Below are 21,160 nucleotides of genomic sequence, written 5' to 3'. Positions count from 1 at the left end.
GTTTCTAGCCTTTTTTAAGCATTGAGTTGCCTCCACTCAAGACTCTGGAAGTTAAACCTCTCAGTGTGCGTGCAAAGCCCCCCGCAGCAGAGTAGGAAGCCTCTTTTTGTCTGTCAAGAGCCATTGACCACCAGCAGCCAAATCAACCTGAGGCCCCAGCTGGCTTTGTCTGTGGGTCAGTGGCCTGAGGAGATGCCTTGGGTCAGCTGCCAGCTTGCCCAATGTGCACTTTCAAAATTCTCCTCAAGCAGAGACTGCCCAGTGCTGAACACCCTCCCGCCTGAGAAGAGCCTGTGGAGCAGGTGATATTGGGGGACCTGCAGGCCAGAGCCCGTCCCCCCCTTTTAAATCAAGGGAAGATGGCCGTAACTCAGTGGTAGAGAACATGGACAGTCGCTGCCAGTCGCTGTAGACAGTGCTGATGCTGAACCAGATGGACCAATGGCCTAACTCAGTATAAAGCAGCTCCCTGTTTAAATCACCCTTCATTCAGAACTATAAGGACTAGAATCTTACTTTATTTTTAGGGAAACTGTTGCACATGCAGAAGGGCCCAGGTTCAGTCCTCAGCGGCATCTCCAGGTAGGGCTGAGAGACACCCCTGCCTGAAGCCCTGAGAGCCGCTGCCAGTGCAGACAGCACTGGGCTAGAGAGCACCCATGGGTCTGCATCCCTGGGTAAATGAAGCGGATCCTCGCATCTGGTCCAATCCTGCCTCAGGCCAGGGCTCGGAGTCTTAGTTTGCCTTGGCCACCCTGCTTCATCCGCCCGTCCTGGGAGCTGCACAGCAGGAGTTGGGCCCATCTGTTCCCCTGGTACCTTTCAGTAGTTTTCAGGTTCCCTTAAGGACATAAGAACATCTAGTTCCTCACCCCAACTGTAATAGGAAGCCTGCAAGCAGGACCCTTCAGGGAGGAAGGGCGGGATATCAGTTTAATAGATAAATAAAATAAATAAGCGTAACTGGCCTTCAGAGGCATATTGCCTCCAAATGTTAATGCAGCTTCAAATAGCATTTGCCTTTTTTGCAGCCACATCACACTGTTGGCTCATATTCAGTTTGTGATCAACAACAATCCCAAGATCCTTCTTGCATGTAGTATTGCTGAGCCAAGTATCCCCCATTTTAATAACTGCATTTGGTTTCTTTTTCCTAGGTGTAGAACTTTACACTTATCCCTGTTAAATTTCATTCTGCTGTTTTTAGCCCAATGCTCCAGCCTATTAAGATCCCTTTGAATTTTGTTTCTGTCTTCCAGGGAATTAGGTATTCCTCCAAATTTTGCATCATCTACAAGTTTGATAAGCATTCCCTGCCCCTCCTCATCCAAGTCATTAATAAAAATGTTGAAGAGCACTGGGTCCAAGACAAAGCCCTATAGTAGCCCGCTGGTTACCCCCCCCAGGTTGAGAAGAAACTATTGATTAGCACTCTGAATATGATTGTGTAGCCAACTGTGGATCCACCCAATAGCTGTTCCATCCAGTCCACATTCAGCTAGCTTGCTAATCAGAATATCATGTGGCATTTTGTCAAAAGTTTTGCTAAAGTTGAAATATATTGTGTCCACAGCATTCCCACAGTCTATCAGGGAGGTTTGTTGTTGTTGTTATGTGCCTTCAAGTCGATTATAACTTATAGCGACCCTATGAATCAGTGACCTCCAAGAGCATCTGTCATGAACCACCCTGTTCACATCTTGTAAGTTCAGGTGTGTGGCTTCCTGTATGGAATCAATCCATCTCTTGTTTGGCCTTCCTCTTTTTCTATTCCCTTCTGTTTTTCGCAGCATTATTGTCTTTTCTATCATGTCTTCTCATGATGTGTCCAAAGTATGATAACCTCAGTTTCATCATTTTAGCTTCTAGTGATAGTTCTGGTTTAATTTGTTCTGACACCCAATTATTTGTCTGTTTTGCCTAGAATGCCCTCCCTTGTCCTTAACATGGCTGCAACCATATCTACTCAGAAGTAAGTCCTATTGAGTTCTATGGGGCTTAGTTCCTTAATAAGCATGCTTACAGTTGCTGCCTTCAGGGGCATCTATCTGTGCTCCCATCTAATGTCTCTGCAACACTAAGCTCCTTTCTTCCAATAATGGGCTGGCCTGAGGGCACGTAAACCCTTCTTCCCAGAAGCAAGTAAGCTAGATTAAATGTTCCCTAAAGTCGTTGAACTGTGACCTGGCAGACCAGGGTTTGAATCCCCACACAGCCATGAAGCTCCCTGGGTGACCTTGGGCCAGTCACTGCCTCTCAGAGGAAGGCAATAGTAAACCACCTCTGTCTGAGTACTGCTTACCATGAAGACCCTATCTGGGATCAACTTGAAGGCAGTCCATTTCCATTTTGGATCACCCTAAGCTTGTGAGAAAGAATGACCTTGTCACTTCAGATGGACCTAGGAACACCCTATTTTAGGTAAGATTTCTATTTTAATCTCCAGAGAATTTTTTTTGAATGGTATGCTCCAAGCAACTGTGGTTGATACAATGTATCATGTTTAATGATATCACGGGCCCACCCCCTGATGTCACTAGGGCCTGCCCCCTGACGTCACTAGGGCCCGCCCCCTGATGTCACTAGGGCCCGCCCCCATTTTCTCAGGTTTTTGGATGGTTCCGACCTGGCAACCCTAGTCATGAACCACCCTGTTCAGATCTTGTAAGTTCAGGTCTGTGGCTTCCTTTATGGAATCAATCCATCTCTTGTTTGGCCTTCCTCTTTTTCTACTCCCTTCTGTTTTTCCCAGCATTATGGTCTTTTCTAGTGAATCCTGTCTTCTCATGATGTGTCCAAAGTATGATATGTGTCCAAAGTCAGAGGAAGGCAATGGTAAATCACCTCTGAATACCTCTTACAATGAAAACCCTATGAACAGAGTATCCAAAATGCTGCCACACAAAAGGACTGATTTCTTACAAGAGCAGAACAAGTACTATGTGGCACCCGTAACATGGAAAGCACAGCTTGAACTTGGCCTGGTAGCAAATCAGCAACAAATGCAGATTTCAGAGCAGAGGTATTATGTGCTGATAGGATCTTACTCATGTTAGCAATCATGCCGCAGCATTCTGAATTAACTGACTGGCTGCAATTATTTTTTTTAGTTTTGGTTTTCGTTTATGAATCCTGACTGGTTGTGGGATGCAAAGTTATATTTATATATATATATTAGATAGGACCCCAAAGAAGACAATGTCTCGGTGAAAAAACAAATTTTCTGACGAACTTCAAGAACACTATCCGATGTTCAAGAAAGCCAAGGTTGATTATGAGGCTTACTGCGAAGGTTGTCAGGTCACAATTTCATTTGCCAATAAAGGGCAAGCTGATTTGAAACAACATTTGATCTCAATGAAACATACCAAAAACATAGGAACAGCTGGTAATTCGAAGAAAATTGACAGTATGTTTGTCACCCAAAACACTACAAAGGAATTAAAAATATTGGCTGCAGAAGCAACTCTGGCTTTTCACATTGACCCTGTTCACACGTTACAGTCAACGAGTGTACAGTCTGTGTACCTGGGTACACAAGTAGCTGGGCTGTACACTCGTACAGTTATTCACATGTAACATTCAACGAGCGTACAGTCTGTTATATACACATCTGCTGCCAGGGAAAGAAAATGGCTTCAATGACACTTATTAAATGCGCTTATTAAATTGAAGCAATTCCCTTTTACTGGCAACAAGGCAAGGCATGCTGGGTCTGTTATACTTCCTGAAACTGTTTCCTGTCAAGGGGTACATTCAATAGAAAGAGTTTTGGCAGAAACAGGAATGTAGTTTTACTCTTTTCATTTTTCCTGCAGATTCTTAAGTTTTTAAAATCAAAACACCAACTTTTAAAAAGAAAATACTCACCTGTAACTACCATAATTATAGTTATTAAAATATTGCATTTTTCATTGCCTGTTATTAGAGTATGTATGGTTTTTGATGTAGGCTGTCATGGAACAGTCCTATACATGACTGTACAGTCCTATAGAGATCAATAGGACTTACTCATAGGTAAATCTGTGAAAGTGCAGACCTAAATATATTGAATATTTATATATGAAAATATTTTGAGGAGGGGGCTGCAACAAAAACAAGCTGCTTAAAAGATTATGAACTGAAACTATTCTTCCAACATGGTACACCTGATTCTTTCTTGAGGATATCATGCGTTTTAATACACAAAACTACACTCAAAATATAAATGTGGGGAAAATTATTTATCAGTTGGGCTTTCCAGCCTACTGCTCCCACTGTAACATACTCTGTCCCCTGGGAAGCCTTTCCTGGTATTTGGGAAACAGGACAGCTCTGGGCTGTGGTTTTTATGGTTTTTCAGTAGAAATGTTTGCAGCTCAGTATCAAAAAGTGATCATCAGTATCTCTTTTTATGATCTATGTCAGTGGTTCCCAACCTTTATGAGTACGGGACCTCCTTTACAAGCTCAAAACATTTTGTGACCTCCTCCCTCCAGGAAGGCAGCTTGGCTGCCAGGAAGGAAGGGGAAAAGCAGCCTTGCTTCTTTTTGCTTCACTAAAAGCCCTCTCGTTCTGAGCAAGGGCGTCATCAGCAGTGGTAGTGTGAGGAGATGGCAGTCAGTGGTAGTAATTCCCTCTTCTTTCTGGTAGCTCCACCCTCAGCCTCCTTTGGTGTCTGCCATGTATTTTATAGGCAGATGCCTGCCCTTAGTGCGCCTGAAAGATGCTTTGGCGCTTCAGGAAAAGGCCTCCCCTCTCATTTGGAGCAAGGAGGTGTCATCTGCAGTGGTAGTGGGGAGCAGTGTCCAGGGAGTGAAGACTTTTTAAAAATAATAATAATAAATAATTAATTTCTTTACTGTTCTCAGGATGACTCACAGAAGATCAGTGAGGATTTCAGACTCCTGTTTCACAATGAAAACAAGGAAATGACCACCCCACCATTATACTGCTGAAATGAAGAAAGGGGGGGTAATCAGAGTGGATTTTTGTGTGGAAATACTGTGAGCTCAGTTCAATTTTGGAACTCAAAACAAATTCCTGGGCTAAGAATTATTTAACTCTAAGTGCATATATTTTGTGGCTTGCTCTGGTTGGTGGATGTGGGTTTTTGTAATAATAATAACAACAAAAAATCAATACAAAAAACCTGAAGTCTAACCATCCTGATCTAGAGCATTAGATCCTGATATAGTCTAACCATGAAGTCTAACCATCCTAGCCATAGAGTGTTTGCCACCCTGGGCTCCTGCTGGGAGGAAGGGCAGGATATAAATCAAATAATAAATAAACAAAACATCACAACCCTACAAGGCAGGTTTGTGTTATCATAAAACCATGCGATGCAGCTACTTCTGACAGCAGTTTCTAATGGAGGCAGCCATTATCATATGTTTGACCATTAGGTGTGTCTAATTTTGATGCATGACAATTGACATAGAAGGTAAGAGCTGCACAGAGATGAGCAAATCCACATTTTTTCTCTTCTCAATTTCTGGATACACAGTAGAAAGGTGACATTGCTTTTTTGAGAATGCCTTCTTTGGCAATGTTTTGAAGAGTCTTACCTCTGCTATTGTAGTTTCATTCTTGCAAGCACTCCTTTGAACCATGCTACAACAACCCTGCAAGGTAGGTCTGTGCAATACAAATGATTTAGTGCAGGGATGGCCAGAAGATAGACTGTAATCTATTGGTAGATCCCTGGGAGATTTGTAGCCAATTGGCAAGTGCTTCTGACTTCCAGTTGTTTAACAATAGCAACACAAGGACACACATTTTAGAATCCGTGGAAGATATTTTACTGGCACGAAAGTCTCAAGATTTTCTTCCGCTCAAAGTTAAAGAAATATTTAAGAATTAATTCTAATGAACCAAGATCCGGCACTATGAAAGGCGAGTTTGTCAACCTATATGACAGAGCTTTGGAATATCTCAAAAATTGGACATCTTCTCTAGAGGAATTTAAACATTTCAGATGGATGAAATTAAAAGACAGACCAGCTTGGGATGAAATTGAAAAAACTCTTGTGTATTTAAAAATGAAAAATGTAGAAATCGATGATGCTTTGTTATTCGACCAAGCTTCTAATTTAAATTTTTGGAAAACATGGACACGAATGCGGAATTTTCAAGGAAAATATCATTGGATAAATGGGTAGATTACTTCAAAAAAGTGAATAAAACTGTGAGCTCTGAGTTTTTAAAAATACGTTCTTTCATTTTTGCAATACCAATCCGCAATGCTAATGTTGAAAGAGTCTTCAGCATGATGAACGCTCAATGGGCTGATGAAAGAAATAGACTGGCTGTCGACTCCGTGAAAAAATTGTTAATGGTTAAATATAACTTCAAATAATTTGATTGCTTACAATTTTACAATTATTGTACGGGAAACAAAAAATTGTTAGCCGAAGTTCAAAGTAAGGCAAAATATTCATTCAATTAAAATTTTATATTTATATTTATATTATAGGTTTTGTTAAAGTTCTAATTATTGATCTCTTTCATGTATGTTTATTGCAAAAGTACTTGCAATGTACATGGTTACCTACTTTAATTTGTGATTTAATTTGATTTTTGTGATGATACTAATTGAAGGTTCTGGTCATTCAATTAAAATTTTATACAGTAGTTAAACAGACAATCCCTCTTCTGGGGATTGTAGCTCTATGAGGTGATAGGGCCTCTCCTAGCAACTCTCAGCACCCTTCACAACCTACAGTTTCCTATAGTAAATCATTTTCTTTTGCTTCTGTTTATGTGAATATGTGAAGTACAGCAACACTTCACAAAATTTACACTAAAAAAACTCCAAAAACAATTGTGGAATAATGGCACTGACTATTCTGCAGAATAGTTTCCAATGGACATGAGGAGTGTCTCAGTTGCAGAAGATAAAACAGTGGGAAGGTGAAACATATTCTAGCAAAATTCTAGGCGTGTTCTATATTTTTAAGTGACCATTAAGTGAAGTGGTTTAAGCATAGCAGGATGAAAACATGCATGTTGGCCAGACCAAGTTTGTTTTTTGCAACAGCTAGAGTCATTGCTTAAGTAGCAACATATTGTAATCAGTGGGATTTTACATCAAACTGCAGTTTCAGATTCAACTGTTAATGCACCCAAAATAGAAATAGAGCATAACCTCCAGTTCGAAACACAAAAGGCTGTCTTCACCATCATATGACACTGACCAATAAAAAGGCTTTGAAATTAATAAAATATATTTGACATAGATTTCTAGGATGAATAATGAGAGAACTATAATTTTCTAGGTTAGATTATCTGTGGAAACACTATTAACACAGGAAAGAAGCAAAGTAAGAAGAACACCAACAAATGCACAAAAATGCAGTTCTCCATCTTTGGAGATGTAGTCCTGATTTCAGGTGTTGCTGCCACTCACCATATGCTCAGAGGCACGTTACCAAATTGGAAGTGGATTGGACTATGAAAGACCAACCCAAATTATGTTTACATTTTTACAGATTTGTAGGGTTACAATATCTCAATAAGGAGGTCATCTGTCCTGCTTCCCTGGTGCATTCATTATAGCTGCCCAATTTTCCTGCTTTCTGAAGCTTGATAGAAATATCTGTTGGCTATAGGTACGTTCTTAAACCGCAAGGTTGTTGGTGTTTTTTTTTTTTGCCTATTAGTGAATTTAGAGATAGTTCAGCATCATTTTGGTTACAATGTGGACTAAGAAGTTCAGCCCAAGGCTTTAGAGAAGTCATTTTTAATCTTTTTTTGGGTCAGTGACCCATTTCAGATGCTGATGAAAGTAATGAAACCCCATTAATTAAAAAATAAATACAATTTATTTTATTGCATTAGAAACTGATTTATTTATTTTTTGCTTTGCTTTGTGCCAGGTTCATGGTTCCCCCGTAGCCCATCCATGAACCCCTAGGTTAAGAACTGCTGCTTTACCGTAAAAATTATGTTTGAGGAGGGGTTGAAGGAAGAGTCAATGGGAAAGAGTTGGCATCACAGAAGAGGAAGAATTTACCATTAAGAAAAAATGCCATGCACAGAATGCCCTACCTTTCTCTAATCACACCTGTTTGCTCACAAGTGGAAGTAGGCAAGCTTCAGGTGTTCTCTTTTTCGAATTTCGGGATCTCAAGTTGCATATCTTCTCTTTGCTTTCAAAAGTACTTTTCCATCCACAACTTGTAAATCCGCCCTGAGCAGACTACTTTGAGCAGGGAATGTCAGGGAGGAGTTTTTATGTTTGTTCAGCAAGGGTGGGGCACATCATGATCTATTTACAAGAAATCCATTAGCTGATGCCTCAGTAACGATGGTCAGGGCTCTGTTCCTTTCTGCCTATAGAAAAAAAATTGCTTCTCCAAGGTTAAGTCTCTAAGGAAATTTGCACTTCATACTTGCAGGTGTTTCAAGACATAGTCCAGCACTTTCTATAGTGTGAAAATTGAGATCCTACTTAGTAAACAGATTTTGATCACTGTGTCCTGAGAAGGGTATTTTTCTCCATATCATTTGATCATTTAAACTTACACTTCGTAAAAAATCTCGGATGGCACAGAATAGAGGGAAAAAACCCAAATCCCCATACATGCACATAGTGAACTGATGACGACCTTTTTAAATCTTATTTACCCTCTGCGCATCTTTTCAATGACAAAGGGCTGGCATCAGGCACTGCGAATTTGCATCCAACCCATCTTGAAAACTCATAAAGTGTATCTGATACCCTTCTCATTTCTGGATTTTGGAGTTCTGAATTTCCTGGCCTGAAGTAGAAATTATTATTTTTTATTATTTCCAAAATTTTGCATATTTCTTGCACAGCTTGTTGTGCCTTTCAGTTACTTCATTTCATTCTCCCTCTCACCAAACTGAATGTGCCCACTGATTTTTTTTAAAAAAAATAGTGGAGTGGAGAAAATGTAACATTAGGGCAAGACCTTGGATTCAGGGGCAAGATCTTGGGTTGTATTCAACTAAATCCTATTGGGAACAGTTTCATACAGCCGAAGCACAAGTGTGGAGCACTTTGAAATCCTTCTGGCAAACAGTCCCACACTACACTTTAAACCTTACAGAGATTGTCTGCCAATCTGTCCCCCCCCCCAACCACTCCACTTTTTGTCAGCCCCTGATTGCTTCAGTTTCACTGACACAACCCAGGCTGCCCTAGGGCTGTCTCAACCCAATCCGTTCGAAACCTGGATCTGCCCAAATTGACCCAAGCTTTGGCCAGATCCAACGCACAGCCTTACTTAATATGTGATCAAACTAGGATTATTATGAGCATTTGAGCAGTAGTGCTCTCAAAAGCAAGCACCCATGCTCGAATACTTGTGAGCAGGATCGAGGTAAGCACAACCTTATCCCAAAATGAAAGGCCAGCTGTTAATATGAAATACACAAGAATGTCTTATCGTAAATGAGATTGTTGGATCATTCATACTGGTATAGGCTTCTCCAATCCTGCTTTCTGAGAGCCTTTTAAGTGGAGAGTGAACTTGGGACTTGATCCATGCCAAGTTTGTGCTCTGCCACTGGGTTAAGATCACTTTTGCCCCATTTAAACTACACACCTTTTCTTTAGAACACAATATCCACTTCAGCATCCTCAGCCAGCTAAAACATTGTGAGTTACACAGATATTTCTTCCTACATTATTAGGGGAAATGCTTTTAATTCGATCGTGTCAATATGTCCCGACTTCTTTCTCCCATTAAATGTGTAGCACATAAATGGATCCCTCTTTTACTTTGAATTATAGCAATCTTTCTCAGGTCCCTTATCTCTCCTTTATAATATTTTTTTCTGGTTTCTTCCCCACTGGGCTCAGGAATGAAAGGGTAAAGCCAATTGCTTTATGGGAAATGCAAGGGCTTATACAATTGTTACATTTGTGCAACAGAAGTAGCAATACAATATAGTGATAGGTCTTCACGTGAAATAAATTAAAATAACGGTGCATAAAAATTCACACTGTAGCAAAACAATCCCAATAAATAGACTGTAAATGCAAAACTCTCCTATGAAGCTGAATCTATTTATTAATACTATAACTTTCTTTTTCATTTTTTAACATAAGGATTTGAAACCCTTACTCAGCCATGAAGCTCTCTTGGTGCCCTAGGGCCAATCTCTTAGCCTAACCTACCTCACAGGCTTGTTGTGAAGATAAAATGGAAAGAGGGAGAACCATGTACACCACCTTGATCTCTTTAAGAACCTAAGAAGAGCCTTCTGGATCAGGTCAGTGGCCCATCTAGTCCAGTATCCTGTTCTCACAGTGGCCAGATGCCCATGGGAAGCCCAGACAAGCAGGACCTGAGTGCAAGGGTACTCTCCCCTCCTGCAGTTTCTAGAATTGGTAAAGCAGCTTTTGATTCCTGGCATTCGATCATCAATCACAGCTTTGAATTCATGAAACCTGAAAGCATGGGGACTTAGAGCAATAGGCTAGCTCATTCCACAGAAATTGTTTGTGTGGGTGGGTGGGTGTCAGATTTAATTTCTAACATTTGTTTTTAGAGACATGAAAACTTACTTAAAAAAAGAAAGAAAGCTAAGAGTCCAGGCCTCCTGATGGCTCTGGGACCAACAGATATGGACCCTTTCTACCTGTCTTATCAGTGGCCCTGGTCTGAATCACACACAAGATGAGGTGGCCACCTTGGAAAGCTATTTTTATTCAGTGCAGGAGAGGGAAACTGTATGCCTGGAGATCAAATGCATCCCTCCAGGCCTCTGGCCCCATCTACCACTGCTGTGTGGCCCTCAGAAGGTTGCCCAAAAAGGAATGTGGAAAAAGGTTACCCACCACTGATTTAATGTATTGCACTGATTTAATGTTTACTGTGAGTGACGGGGAGAGGACACTACCTCAGAAAAACACAACATGTTTACCATGAATCATTATCATGGGAATAGAAGAGAAAAACAGTGGTGACTAGCATGTGCTGTAAAGGAAAGCATGAAGAATGGAGGTACTCAGTCAACTTCTTCCATTCTGCAGTGGATACACTTGGGTGATGTGTTTTGTTTTCCTCATTTGATACAATGATGGCCTTGTTTTGAATGTAAGCATGTGCTGTGGTGTTTATAAAGCTTAGTTCATGTAGAGCTACCTCTCAGTAGAGCAACCACTCAAAAGTGAAATTTGAAGTGAATCAAGAAGTTCTTCTTTGGTCAAAACGTCAAAGAAATTCCAAAAGTAGATATGATAAAGTTACATAAATTTGACAACCCCCTCTAGGATGCGCACACCTTTATGTGGTGAGGGGTCTGAGAATGTCTAAGAAGTTGAGAGCAATGCCATCAGGAGTCTAGATCAGGAGGCTAGACTCCTAACAGGGGCACCCAAGGCAGAATGGTCAAAGCTGAGACACCAGACTAAGATGCATCTAAACTCAGAGGAAGGCTGCGGTAAACCACCTCTGAATACCTCTTACCATGAAAACCCTATGAACAGAGTATCCAAAATGCAACATGAGATAGTGCTGGAAGATGAGACCCCCAGGTCAGAAGGCACTCAATGAGTTACTGGGGAAGAACAATGGGGCTTAGGAGATAGAAATGATGCATGAGAAAGACTTATTGAATTATGTGAAGCCAATAATTTGTTTCTTGCAAACACATTTTTGAGCAACCGAAAAGATGACTGTACACACGGACATCACCAAATGGTAAATACAGGAATCAAATTGATTATATAATTAGTAGCAGAAGATGGAGAAGTTCCATACTTTCTGCAAAAACAAGTCCAGGAGCAGAATGCGATACAGATCATGAACTGGTCGTATCGAAAATCAGAGTAAAGCAAAAGAAGAACAACAAAGCAATCATAATGCCAAAATACAATTTAAATAACATCCCAGAAGAATATTAAGTTCAAATAAAGACTAGATTTGAGGCTTCAAACTTAGTTGACAGAGAACCAGAAGAACTATGGAGTGAAGTCAGACACATTATCAGGAAAGAATGCAAAAAAGGAAATACCTCTAGTTAAAAAGAGAGAAAGACCTCAATGAATGACTGAAGAAACTCTTGAAATGGTTCAAGAGAGAAGGAAAGCAAAAGCAAGAGGAAATAGAACACAGAATACAAAATTCAACTATACAGTAACTAGTACGTAGGGGCAAATAAAACTATTACAACTGTTATTGTATATAAATAGGACAACCAAAAGGGTAGAACAAGAGCCCTATTCCAAAAGATTAGAGAAATTAAAGGGAAATTTAAACCAAGAGTAGGGATGTTAAATAATCAACAGGGGAGCACACTGACTGACAGATATAAAATAAAAGGAAGATGGAAGCATTACACTGAAGAACTTACTTTGTAAATTGAAATTACAAAGCTGAGGGGGAAGATGGTTCCACAGCCTCAGGGCAATGAACGTAACAGCCCTGCTTCTCACTGTGACTGTCTCCTTGCATAGGGTTGGATGATGATGATGATAATGATTACCCACCCTTCACCAGCAGATCACAAGACAGGTTACAATATTTTAAAATTCAGTATTAAAAACAGTTAAAACAAATTACATTCACAGCCATAGAGAGGTTCCTAAAAACCCACATCTGAGGTGTCAAAGGACAGGGTGAAGAGAGATGACTTCAGCATTCACCAAAAACTTTATAGTGAGGGTGCCAGATGCATCTCTGTGGAGAGGGAATTCCACAATTTAAGGGCTGCCGCAGAGAATGCTCTCTCTTAGGGTTGCCAGATTCAGGGCCTGAGATTGATCCTGTATCTTTAGCTGGACCTGGCAACCAAGAGGTCTTCTGTATCTTTAAAAGTTGTGCAGGGGGAAGGGAGAATTCCACCTTGTGGTTTTTCCCATTACAATGTTGCAAGAACACCTGCACTTGGCTGACTTTCTCTTCTCCTAAAGATACAGGATCAGTCTCAGGCCCTGAACCTGGCAACCCTATCTCTCATAGGCTGCCACCCCCAACCTTCTTAAGGCAGTGGAACTACCAAGAGGGACCCCTCTTCTGATTTTAACCCCCAAGAGGGTCTGTAGGGAAGGAGGTGGTCTCTTAGATATTTGGGTCCAAAATCATTTAGGGCTTTAAACACTAGCATGAGCACCTTGAATTAGGCCCACAAATAAGCTGGCAACCAATTTGGAGTAGGGCCCGAAAAAAGGATTGAAGCTAACATGCAATACTGTATTCATATTCAATATGTATGCAATTATATTAATTTGTTGCATTGACAAAAACATAAAGCAATAAAGACTTGTTCCTCCCCTGAGAAACTTATAATCCATATTTCTAAGAGCAAAGAAGAGGAAAGAGAAATGCAAACCTAACAAAAAAGGGTGGATGAATTTGAACTAACTGAGATGGTATAACAAACACAAGCACACAAAAGAATAAGAAAAACTCTCCATCCACCACCATTACCCACCCACCAAAAAGCAAGAAAAATGAATAGCACTGAATAAACAAGGTAGTTAGATGATCCAAATGGGAGACAGACATAATGCTCCACTTTCAGAAGGCCAACGGGGGGGGGGATTAATTTCATATCTCAGGGAGAAGTTGGTTCTGCAGCCTCATCACAGTGGATGTAATCACCCTGATTCTCACGGTGACTGTGTCCTTTTGTAGGGCTGGCACCTGAAATAGGGCCTGGGAATGGGACTGTAGATATTGTGAGGGACAATTCCTCTTCTCTACAGTCGGCGTCTTCCTTGACAATTCTCTGGAGGAGAATCTTCATGTTTTCACTACAGCAACACCTCTTCTGTCTCCCAACTAATAAATAAATCAGTAGTTTAATACTGCAGTTAAGGGGGAAACATATGATGCAAGACTCCATTAAAAATGGGTAATGAATAGCAAATTTAATAAAGGAAAATGCATTCAGTGGAAAAGTAATTAGAAGAAAGGAGAGTAACTAAGTAACTAAGATGCTAAAGATTTAGAGTGCTGTGATTTCAACTCGATTTTGAGGAAAAGTGTCAAGACTGGAGACAGTCATGATCTTTGTGGAGATGACACAGACAATAAAAGAGGGTCTGGGGAGGGGGAATCAAAGAAACCAGTAACATCAAAAGCAATTTGAATCCCAGAGAACAGAAAAAGAGAAGACACATTATGGCACATGCTTTGGAGGACAAGCAGAGTGACTGATTGAGATTATGGCAAATTGGGGAGAGGATGGACCCACAGAGGTCAGTGCTGATGGCTTTCAGTAGAAGTTGTCTGGTGGTGTAAAGAGATTGGAATAGTCCCCAACGTACAGATAAAAAAAAATATGGTAACATTATGTATTTTAAAACGTAGAATGAAAAATACAAAGATAACCAATATGAATACGAGGACTACCAAGAATTCAGCAGTGGCCATTATCAGCATGTACTGTAGGTGGTGAAATTATTTTTTAAAATGTGGAAGCCAAGAATCCAAATCCATTTGCCCAAAGTCCAAAGCTGCAGATCCAGACAGAAATCTCTGCCGAACTATTATCTAAATGTACACTGGAGTGAGGATAAAGGGCAGAATTATATAGGATACAAATGCACTCTTCTCCAAGCTGAGGCTGGCCATTATGCTCAGTTCATTTCTTTTGAGCCCCTTGTTTCCTCTTCCCATACAGACACTCCTGCCAAGAGAAAAGTGATGGGTTCCTTCAGTTCCTGCTAGGGATGAATGAATTTGTCAATTTAAGTTTCTCCCAATTTCTCATGTTTGTAATCTTAAATTTAGTACTTCACATTTCCAAGGCGATTTGATTCATGGGGTCGTCACAAGTCGTAATCGACTTGAAGACACATAACAACAACCCTTGTGAAAATTTATCTGCATTTCCTGCAAATTTCTCCTAATATGTATGTAGTTTTGACTAATATACGTATTTTGGCAAGAAATGTCCCCTAATATAATGTAATGTTATTTTGACAGATATATGCATTTTATGTACACTTTCCTCAATACGTGAATTTTTTATTCTGTTGAAATGCTACTCACAAAATCCAGAGAAATGCAATTTTTAAAGGATGTGTTTCTGTTTGCATATTGGTTTGATAAGTGTAAATTAGGTAGTTTCTTGGGGGGGGGGCATTTCTCCCTCATCCCTAGTTCCTGCTGCTGATCTAAAGAAATAATGCACCTAAAGGCTTAGCAAGGTAGTTTTTGAACAGAATTATTAATACAGTTAACTTGGAATGAATAGACTTTTGCTATTTTGGTTCCAAATTTTTCCACTGGCTTACTAAATTTTCTTTCTCACACCCTTCCAGCCAGGCTAGTTAAAGTGTAGATGGAATTTACATGAACACATGAGACATTTCACTTAAAAGCGTCCATATCAGTGGCTTTAAATGCTCCAACATTTTGATCTTGTGCTTTTTCATGCATTGTTGAAGAAAGAGATCCACGTGGGGCAAAAATACTTGCACGCACAAAGGATACTGCCTTACGCCAGTCTGAGGCAGCACTAGAGCCCTGCTCAGATGTTTTTCTCCTCATATGATGAGAGGGACAGCAGAGCCAAACTAGCACAGTGCACTCTTCTTTTGCATTCCAATCTCTGTGTGGCCATCACTGCTGCCCTCCACGTCTTGTAGGGCAAATGTCTGTAGCAAGTAGCCTGCTTTACTTGAGTAGGATCCCAATGTGAATGAATCAGACCATTCATCAGTTTAGTCCTGCATTTGCCTTCTCAGTCTGGAAGTGGCTCCCAGATTCCTCTAACATCCTTTTTTAGGCCGTGACACCCAATATCTGGGCTAGGTATGTATGCTGCCAGTGAACGATGGCATTTACCCTCTTTTCACGTACTGGAGGGGATGAACAGATCAGCAGGCTTCTGACAGGGTGAAGTGAAGACAAAAGCATGACACAGTATCCTGTAATGGAAAGTCAGGTGATGAGAAAATGTACCTACAAATTTTTGCACACCTCAAGTCCAAAGGTGTGTGCACTGTTTACCAAATTCACTGCAAGATATACGAGAGAAGATCCAACCCACTCTTTGTCATTACTTTATCAGTGGCCAGATTCATATGACAAGAGGAAAATAATTGTTTTTTTTCTGACCACCAAGACAATAAGCTGTGAACTTAAGAGGAGACGCTTCCTGTGTATACTCTAAAATGCAATCTTCAGAAGAGGAGCGATGCAACTGGTAATAAAAAGAAAGCCAACAGCACTCATTGTTCCATTATTATATACTCAGTATTCATTATAAGATTAGATTAAAGCTAAGATCATGAGTGCTTGAAACAATTATTTGAAGCATAAGAAAAATAGGGATTATGTGTCTTAATGGCAAGTGGCAAAGCTAGTTTGGGGGAATGTGATTTTGCAGTCAAGAGTTTGGTTGTTCCTTTGTTGTTGTTGTCCTATGGCATACCTGGGATGACAAAAGGGGATAGAGCAAGGATAGCCAGCAAGATGCCCTCCATACGTTGTTATACTACAGCTCTGTCGTCCCTCGACACTGACCATGCTGGCTGGAAAACAATTACATATGGAGACACCAAAATTATATATATATATCCCACTGTTCCTCCCAGAAGGATCCCAGGGCAGCAAACAAAGACCCTAAAATCACTTTAAAACATCTTAAGAACAAAAGACTTTAAAACATATTAAAACAAAACATCTTAAAAACATTTTTTTTAAAAAAAACCACCAGCTTTAAAAACATATTAGAAAGTAATTACAACACAGACTGGGATAAAGTCTGTACTTAAAAGGCTTGTTGAAAGAGCGCAAGTGGCGAAAGACGTGCTGTGAGACTGATTGGGCAGGAGTAAAATCATAACCATGCCTACTGTGTGGCTGTGAGAGTCGTGAAGAAGGTCCACTTCTCTGCCACCATTGCATCCTCAAGTAGCCATCCAGTCGAGCTTTTCTGTATTGTCAGGCATTCTGAATTGTTGACATCAACTCCAGGAAATGGAGTTTTAGACCCTGAGGAGGACCACTGTGAATTGTGTGCAAAGCACTTTGAGGGTAATGTTGCTTGCCTCTGTAGCAATCTTGATGCCCCATCCACATCTGCTGTAGTCCCCAGTGAGGTGTCCAGTTCAATGTCTGCTGCAACTTCTTAGGAACATTTTCAGTTGATGCGGCCTGATGATGTAGACAAGGTGATGATGCGGCCAGCAATGTCCCCTTCTTGGCTTATTTATTTATTGCATTTGTATACTGCCCCATAGCCAGAGCTCTCTGGGCAGTTTCAATCACTTGGACTCCCTCAGAGCGGTGAGGGACAACCTCTTGTGATGTCAAGTACATAACCTCTTCTGAGATTCCAGAGAAGCAGAGATTCTCCGCCTCTTCGTATATTGTTCTTAATCTCAGAAACCATAATGCATGTTGACAAGATAGGCTGACAAAGCTGCCCACTTGCTATTTTGGGTTACAATCTACTGGCCTTGACAATGGTTTTTGCACAGTTGTGGTGGCAAGAGGCCAATATAGACTCACTTTAGCAGGTGGTGGCCTTGAGATGTCGCCAAGAACTATCTCAAGGACTCCCACCTTGTATCTGTCTCTGATAGATATCAACATTTAATAGATAGACAAATTTTTTAAAATTTTTAAAATGCCTGGGCGAAGAGGTAGGTCTTTACCTGGCGCCGAAAAGATAACAAAGAAGGCACCAGGCGTATCTCATCAGGGAGGGCGTTCCATAGTTCGGGGGCCACCACTGAGAAGGCCCTAGCTCTAGTTATCGTTCTCCGTGCCTCCCTATGCGTTGGGACATGGAGAAGGGCCTTCGACGTCGAGCGCAGCGACCGGGTAGGTACATAGCGGGAGAGGCGTTCCGCCAGGTATTGCGGTCCGATGCCGTTAAGGGCTTTATAGGTAAGAACCAACACTTTGAATCTGGCCCGGAAACATATTGGTAGCCAGTGCAGCTGGGCCAGGACAGGTGTTATATGATCAATTTTTTTTGTCCCAGTAAGAACTCTGGCCGCAGCATTCTGCACCAGCTGAAGTTTCCGAACCGTCTTCAGAGGTAACCCTACGTAGAGTGCATTACAGTAGTCCAATCTAGAGGTTACCAGAGCATGGATAACTGTGGCAAGGTTCTCCCTATCCAGATAGGGTCGTAGTTGGGCTACCAGCCGAAGCTGGTAGAACGCATTCCGTGCCACCGAGGCTACTTGAGCCTCCAGTGACAGGAGCGGATCTAATAAGACCCCCAAACTACAGACCTGCTCCTTTAGGGGGAGTGTAACCCCATCTAGGGCAGGTCGGACATCAACCATCTGGGCAGAGAGCCCCCCCACCAACAGCATCTCAGTCTTGTCAGGATTGAGTCTCAGTTTATTAGCTCTCATCCAGTCCATTATCGCGGCCAGGCAGTGGTTTAGTACATTAACAGCCTCACCTGAAGAAGATGAAAAGGAGAAGTAGAGCTGCGTATCATCAGCATATTGCTGGAAACGCACTCCAAATCTCCTAATGACCTCGCCCAGCGGCTTCGTATAGATATTAAAGAGCATGGGGGACAGAACTGAACCCTGTGGGACCCCATATTGGAGTATCCAGGGACTCGAGTAATGCTCCCCAAGCACCAACTTCTGGAGACGATTCTTGAGGTAGGAGCACAGCCACCGCCAAGCAGTGCCTCCAACTCCTAAGTCCGCAAGACGTCCCAGAAGGATACCATGGTCGATGGTATCAAAAGCCGCTGAGAGATCAAGGAGAACCAACAGAGTTACACTCCCTCTGTCTTTCTCCCGACAGAGGTCATCATACAGGGCGACCAAGGCTGTTTCTGTACCAAACCCCGGGCGAAAGCCCGATTGACATGGATCCAGATAATCAGTTTCATCCAAGAGAGCTTGGAGCTGGTGAGCGACCACACGCTCTAAAGCCTTGCCCAGGAACGGAACATTTGCTACCGGTCTATAGTTGTCAAGATTTTCAGGGTCCAAGGAGGGTTTCTTTAGGAGCGGTCTCACCACCGCCTGTTTCAGGCAGGGTGGTACCACTCCCTCTCGTAAAGAGGCATTGATCACCTCCTTGGCCCATCCGGCTGTTCCGTTCCTGCTAGCTTTTATTAGCCATGAGGGGCAAGGATCCAGAGCAGAAGTGGTCGCCCGCACCTATCCAAGCACCTTGTCCACGTCCTCGAGCTGAACCAACTGAAATTCATCCAATAAAACAGGACAGGACTGTGCTCCGGACACCTCATTAGGCTCAACTGCTACAATATTGGAGTCAAGGTCCCGGCGGATGTTTGTGATCTTATCTTGGAAGTGTCTCGCAAACTCATTACAGCGGGCTATTGATGGTATTATTGCGTTCTGAGGACCAGAGTGTAAAAGTCCCCGAACAACTTTATAAAGTTCCGCTGGGCGGTTAGAAGATGACTGAATGGAGGCAGCAAAGTACTGCTTCTTTGCTGCCCTCACCGCCTTCACATAGAGCTTGGTAGAGATCTTCACAAGTGCAAGACCACAGCCGTCGGGAGTTCGTCTCCATTTGCACTCAAGCCGTCTCCTTTCTTGCTTCATCACTCTTAGCTCCGGGGTAAACCACGGAGCCAATTGAGCTCTGCAGAGGAGAGGGCGCACCGGGGCGATCGTGTCAACTGCCCGGGTCATTTCCGTATTCCACAGATTGACCAGGGTTTCGACAGGAGCGTCAGTTTTATCAGCTGGAAAACTCCCCAGAGCCTTCTGAAAACCTTCAGGATTCATTAGTCTCCGGGGGCAGACCATCTTAATTGGTCCTCCACCCTTGCAGAAGGGAGAAAACATTGTGAGCCTACACCTCAATAGGCGATGATCTGTCCATGACAGAGGAATAGATGTAAAATCCCTCACTCCCAGATCACCATCCCCTGCTCCACTAGCAAAAATTAAGTCTAGAGTGTGCCCCGAAATAAATTGGGATGGAGAGCCTCTAGACATAAGGCCAACTTTGGCCTTCCAGGGGGTCCCATTTGGCCTGCAAGGCCATTTTCCTCCAAACCACACCCATCTGTCAATCAGCTTACAACACTGATCGCAGTGTCCGTGAGGTCCGGTTTCACTTCTTCACTGCTGCAGGTGCCAAAGCAGCAGGATTTAACTTTTGCTCAACAGCTGATGAGTAGGGATGAAATGCAACACCATACCACCCAGCCTGCTTAATCTCCACCAAACAGATTCCAAAGTGACCAAATATGTCTTGCAGCATAGTTGTTACTGAAAATCTCAGCATGGTAGCCATTTCCCCCCCTGTCTCATCAAGTTGAAGTTCCAGATGCACAATCAGAAACGTGAACTGGGCAATTTCCAGTAGATCAACAAGGATTTTTGACCCCCCAACGCTTAATAACAACAGGAACTGTTATTAATGACCCCCTACCCAAAAATATACTGCTGAAATGAAAAAAAAAATAGTTTTTGTGTGGACAGACTGTGAGCTTCATTCAATTCTGATATTCAAAAGAAATTCCTGGGCACTAAATTATTTAATTGTATGTCTTTGGAAGAGGTCCCTCTTGGTCAAATTTGGGGTTCTAGTGAACAATAAAGTGTACCATACAAGCCTGAAGCCTGTCCTCCCCTTTTGTATTGTATGCCACATTTGAAAACGTTTGTGGCAAGCCAGTAGATTATAAACAATTATCTTCTTTTTTAAATTCATCAGCAGTTAGTTGGGGGTTGGGCTGGGTTGCTCCACCTGAAGGAAGTAGAAAGACTCATGCAACTTCCTCCTGAGGGCCCTTCAATAGCCAATAGGCTTGGGTGGAGCTGACTGCCTATAAGAGATGGTCTCTCCCCCAAACACTTCCTTCTTCAGATCAGCAGCCCACCCTCCGTCCCTTTGAACAGTGTTGGCTTTTGCCAGTCACCACTTAGGGGCTGAGTACGAATTTTTGGGGTGCAACATAATTGGCTTTCTGATATACTTCCCCCCTGCCTCCGCATTGCTTTTAATTCTGTTTATGGTGGTCTGAGTTTTTATTAGGCTGTTTCATTAGGTATTTAGTGCAGGCAGGAAAATGGATGGGTGCATGGTCAGCACCCTGAGGCATGTTGGGTAAAAGGAATTTCACTAGCCACCTCCTATTGTCATGTGGCTTGAGGGGGGGGCTGCACTTGGAGCCTGCCCTGTGCCACCTACTGAATTCTGAACAGTTGGAGTAGCTGGTATCAATAAGGTCTCTCACACACATGGCTTCCATTTATGGGAAGATGGTTATTTGCCTCTCATCACAC

The sequence above is a fragment of the Rhineura floridana genome, chromosome 1, assembly GCF_030035675.1.
Source record: "Rhineura floridana isolate rRhiFlo1 chromosome 1, rRhiFlo1.hap2, whole genome shotgun sequence".
Classification (NCBI taxonomy): Eukaryota; Metazoa; Chordata; class Lepidosauria; order Squamata; family Rhineuridae; genus Rhineura; species Rhineura floridana.
The sequence above is the reverse complement of the archived record's forward strand: the minus strand, read 5'-3'. Positions refer to the sequence as shown.